Source organism: Pholcus phalangioides, unplaced genomic scaffold, assembly GCF_987345545.1.
Source record: "Pholcus phalangioides strain wild (caught in Gottingen) unplaced genomic scaffold, Ppha-v1.0 ptg000015l_1, whole genome shotgun sequence".
Taxonomy (NCBI): Eukaryota; Metazoa; Arthropoda; class Arachnida; order Araneae; family Pholcidae; genus Pholcus; species Pholcus phalangioides.
In genome coordinates, this window is record NW_028301608.1 from 75758439 (window position 1) to 75764438 (window position 6000).

Consider the following 6000-nt stretch of genomic DNA (forward strand, 5'->3'; position numbering starts at 1 on the left):
AATTTCATTAATTTTGTTACAACGGGTGGAGCCAAAAACTACGCCTATAGGAGGTCAGATGGCAGGGCATTCTGTAAGATTCGAGACTTCACCTTAAACTTAAAAAATTCCGAAGTCCTCAGCTACGACTCGATGAAGGCCCTGGTCCAGTCCATAGATTTTACAACGAAGGTCGCTATCGTCGATATCCACAAGATAGTAAGAGAAGATAAGAGAAGGCGGATACTGACCAGACGACGAGTTGAGAAAAAATACGGTCTCGTTTATGACAAGCGTGCACTTCTGCCTGATTTCACGATGCTGCCCTAGGGCTACTAATATTATATACTGTATATTGTTATCTGAAACAATAAAAAACGTTGACATTAAAAACTTGTATACGTGTTTTTTTTCTTTTTTTGGTATTTAATCTCCTACGCGATAAAAAAAAAGTGTTCGGCATCGAAAGAGTTGAAGAGGAAAATACCGTCATTGTACTGAGACGGGGTGGGGGGGGGGGGTGAAGAACCCCGTAAGTGACGGGTTTTTGTATTATACTTCATTTCATAAATAACTTATAAATCTTGGATATTTGTTTATAAAAGGTTCTAATCTGAGCTTTCATAGAATGCGCCAGAGCGAAGCAGCATAATTTACTATTTGTACACTAATGGGTACAGAGAAAGCATCATCAACGGAAGTAAAAGAAAAGCGGCAAAGCAGCATTTTCATCACAAAGAAAATTCCCTCCCACTAAGAGGGGGGAGGAGTGAAAGGACGGAAGGACCTCACTAGTGAGCGTGCCAAAAAAATACGCCAAACCGTCCCGTATACTATTCCCGTGTGCCAGCCAATAAGGACACGCGTAGCTCTTCTCTGCGCCCCTTCAACCAAGTCTACGTCCCTCTGTAGGTATGGTCTCCAAACCCTTACAGCATACTCCAGTCCAGGACGAATCTAGCCTCAGAAAAGCAGAAGAATGACTTTCGGAAAACGCGAAGAGACCTTTTTGAAAATTAAACCGAGCATTCTATTCGATATTTTGAGTGTCGCTGAACAATGTTAAGAAAACCTAAGCCGCTCGTCAATGAGAATTCCCTAATCGGTGACCCTAGTTGCATCCGGGATACTGACACCATTCAACTCGTAAGAGAATCTTGGGTTTTTCGAACCAAAATGAGCGACCATGCACTTATCAACGCTAAACTTCACGCTCCCTTCATTTGCCCATGTTCCGATCCTGTTCAAGTAGGTCCGGAGCAACTCCCTATCGCTTTGATTCTCAACTACTCCCATTAGCTTCACGTCATCTGCAAATTTGCTAACAATCCCATTGATACCCTGTTCGAGTTCATCCATAAAAAGTGAAAAGGTATGGGCCCAGGAGACTTCCTTGAGGAACTCCACTAGTGACGCCTATCCAATCAGATAATTCCCCGTTCACTATAACGAGTTGTGATCTGTCTCTCAACCACGATTCTATCCAATTCAGCAAGTTGCCCCCAATCCCAATCTCGTGTATACGCTTCAAGAGACCTGATCGAATGCCTTCTGGAAATCAAGGTAAACAATATCTAAATTTTTGCCCTTACCGTGTCTTAGTCACGTGATAATAGAAGCAAAGGAGGTTAGTTACACATGACTTCCCCTTCCTCAACTCATGCTGATTATCCGACAATACACTATTCTCGTCTAGCCACTTCACCAATTGCTTTTTGATAATAATTTCCAAAATTTGAGGGAGCTTGTCAAACGTTCTGGACGATAATTGGACACAGCCTTCTCTACTACCCTTTTTAAATATCGGAACAACATTAGCAAGTTTCCAATCCCTTGGGACGACACCATAAGCTCAACATCACTACTCCTGCAAATCTGCGCGACTGGCCCCAACAATTCATTAGCACATTCCCTGAGGACCCTAGGATAGATATCATCTGGTGCTTTGCTCGCACATACATTTTTTAGAAGATTTAGGACCTCCACATCTTCCAGTTGAATATCGTTGAGGATTTTATTACTCCATGCAACACCCGTACATTGAATATCGTATTCTCTATTAAAAACTGACGCGAAAAAGTCATTGAAAGTGAACAGTGAAAGTGTATATTGAATATGTATTTATATTATTAGTAGTTATACTGTACTTGCTTTTCTATATTGTTAAGTAGTACTTCGTCGCATCAGTGATTTTCCCGACGAGATTTTGGGAACGTGAAATGGTGAAAAATTCTCGAGAAAGGGGAGAAAAAAAAAAATGACTACGCGTAACACTGCAAAAATTATTTTAATTCATAAATTAGTTATAAAATCCTTTTCTCTAACTCAAATTCTTCGGATCATAAGGTATGACATTATTTTTTGTTAAAAATATGATTATGTAAAGAATTTTTCACAAAAAATATACACCATATCCGAAAAAAGTTTATGGAATCTTGTTTTTTCTGTATAACTTTTGTAGCACGCAGTGTAATGAAATCTAATTTTTTCACAGAAGAGGAAAAACATTTTTTCAATAATATGAAGAGCATACTTACAAAATAATAAAAATTGTATTTATAATCGTTAATTTGTTAAAATCACGTCCCAAAAGTTTCTGGAAACTACCTAATACATACACATTTGAAACTCGTAATCGTGACTCAAGTCTTGAAACCTATAAATGCAGTAAAGGCCGGGATTACAATATAAAAGTGTAATAAAAGATTTATTTTGTAAAACTTGCAAAAAACAACCAATAAGCCTATTTGTTACATTCGCTCGAGTGTAACCAATGCACTTATTGGCTAAATTTTTCAATTTGTATAAAGTAACTTTTATAAAACTTTTGCATTATTATCCTGGCCTAAGGCCGGGATTACACTATAAAAGTTTGATAAAACTACTTTTATAAAACTTGAAAAGTGCCACCAATAAGGTTATTGGTTACATTCTAGCTATATTAGTAGCATTTCTCAAGTTTTATAAAAGGACTTTTATAGTTTAATCCTGCCCTTAGACGAAATAAGGTGTGAGAGAATTTTTCGTTTGCTAGACGGCAAAAGCGACGTAGCTTTCTGTGGACGTGACTAACAAAATTTTGAGATTGAAGTTGCAAAGCAAGCCTATTTAATGTATTTCAAAGGCACTCAATCGTTGCAAAAGCATAATTTATTCCGTTTTAGCCAGAAAGACGCCTTACTATTTTGGATAGTCAGACTTTGTTATAGGACTCCACACGATGACAGGCTGATAAAAAGAATGGTATTTACCCACGTGATGTTTGTTTGTGGAATTTCTCGGGCCTCTTGTTTGAGTTATATCGTCAGTTAAGGCTTTAAGAAGAATTGAAAAAAAAAAACCTGCTGATTTTATGGTTCATGTGGAAAATTGTCCGTCAATTAGCCCTCTCAAAGCACCGCATTTCGAGATGCCAGATTGGATTCAAAGCTTATGGAGAGAAATAGATGTTACTGACGGAAAAAAAGTTGATAATTTTTAGGGAAATCATTAGCACTAAATCATTTCATTCTTTTTTGGTTAAATTTTAGGGGGGGGGGGCGAACATTTTTTATTTCAGCAGGATAGGTACGCCGGAAGTCAAAAATGAATGGTGTTGCTCGAAGTGTGCTTGTTTTGCAAAATAATAAAGATAATAAATTTCTTCGGATAGAATATGATAGTTTACCACAGACCATACGTTCCGCTTTCAAGTAGAATGTTCCGTAATTCTCCAGGTGGATGTGTTGAATCGGTTGGGATCTGAATTCATTCTCTGGCTACTGAATCAACATTGCGAGAGTCTGCCAGAATATAATATATTCTATGCAACAAGTTGACCAGGTATCTAATGGCGGATCTGTTGCGTATTATATTTATTTTGCGCATGTATTGTGGGCTCGGATTGGATTCTGTGTATGCAATGTTTGGCGGAGATAGATTGTATTTTTATTGGTAACATGTGCACACACATGGTGGACTTGAGAAGATGTGGTCACATCTAAGGCAGTTCAGGAAGTCTGGTGCCCTGGGCATTGCTCTTTCTCTTTAAATATTATGGAGGACTGGGACACAAAAATCAATGTTCCCAAGCGATTGAGTGAATTTCCTTTTTTAGTTACGAGTCGCAAGTTGCTGAGGTCAGGGATTGATGAAAAAAATCCCAGGATTCATGAAAATTCAAAATTAATTTTAAAAATACCAAAATTCATGAAAGTTCAGAATTAATGAGGAAAACTCCTACAATTGATGGAAATTCAGAATTAATGAGAAAAATAATTTCAGATTTGATGGAAATTCCAAAATCAAATCAGTGGAAGCTTAGGCACCTTGAAAATGTGCACCTTGAAAAAATTTACTACAAAAAAAAATGTGCAGTCAATCCCGCTTTTAACGTTCCCACTTAGAACGTTTTCCCGCTTAGTACAACTTATTTTCGTTATCTCAATCCTAACTAATTCTCAATATGATTTCTCGTTTACAGCGTTTTCCCACTTACAACGTTTTTTCATGACGGTTTTTCGAAAACGTTATAAGCGGGATCCACTGTATATATATTTGATGCATGTAAATATTTTTTCACTTCTATCACACCAAGTGCGGAAAAACCTAAATCACGGGTCCCGGTGGCGAATAAACAAATCCTACTCTGCTAGTAACATTATAGAAATTTTTCGAGTGACGTCATGATTCATCACTAACTTCGACCAATCCCATTTTTTTTTGTAGTAACTGATTTGATTCTGGAATTTCCATCAAATTTGAAATTATTTCTCTCATTAATTCTGAATTTCCATCAATTGTAGGAGTTTTCCTCATTAATTCTGAACTTTCATGAATTTTGGTATTTTTAAAATTAATTTTGAATTTTCATGAATCCTGGGATTTTTTCATGACGTCATGATGTAATGGATACTTGGCGAAATTCAAATATGGCGAAGTTGAGCGATGTCTTTTTTCTCTCTAACGTTTTATTTTCTCACCTGGTTTCAGGCGGTTTTTGAAATATATTCCTCAAATTTCATTGTTTTATTTTATTAATTTCAAAAAAGCTTTAATTATATTATTTAATACTAATTACATTTAGAGATACGTAAATTTCGCAACAAAAAGTTTCAAAATCAGAAATTTCACATTAAAAAAAACCGGCCATATTACTGGAAAGTGTTGAAGTTCTTGATTGAAATCTGACATTGTAGTACAGTCGAATCCCGTTATAACGAACTTCAAGAGACCCGAGAAATTTCTTCGCAAGAACGAAATTCCGTTATAAAGGAATTCCAGGTTTTTGCATTGTTCCTATGTAAAGTTGTCTGGGGGGATTAGAAAAGTGTTCGTCAAAATGAGATTTTCGCTGTAACAGTATTCGTTAAAACGGGATTCGACTGTAATATCTCTACTTTCCCCCTAATTTAACCTTATTTTTCAAATTTTTTTTTACATATTTTTCCGAAATTCCAAAAAGTTGCATATACTGTCCAGTACACTTATAACATAACCCGCATATAGCATAAATCGTGGATATAACATAGGTAGTGTAATCCTTAGAATTTGGCCCCATTCATACCGGACCAGAATTTAACGTTTTCGTCGGTGTCTAGCTTTTACAGGCTGTCTTCCGACCTACAAATTGCCTGGGATTGGCATACGAAGGAAAAGACAAGTTGTGCTTGCATGTCAGTAGTGTAGTGAGTGTATGTGTAGAGAGAAATAGATTTTAATGCCATTCTCCAAGTGGGTAATTTACAGATCTTTGAATTCAGAGCACTCACCACGAGAAATATTTACTATATTCTGAAGAAACATTTGTCATTAAGGGGGTGAAAAGAGTAGCTTATGTGTTACCCAAAAACCCCCACGGATAATGTGACATAATTGAGAGATGCTAAAATCAGAGATTTATGTTTACAGAGCATGAGTAATTTTTTTTTAAATATCGTTCATTCATTCATTAAATAGTACAATAATTATACACTTTTCATAGTTGCACTGTCTGTGAACACCCCTCAGTAGTCAACCCTCTTATATGGGTTGTTACTAAAT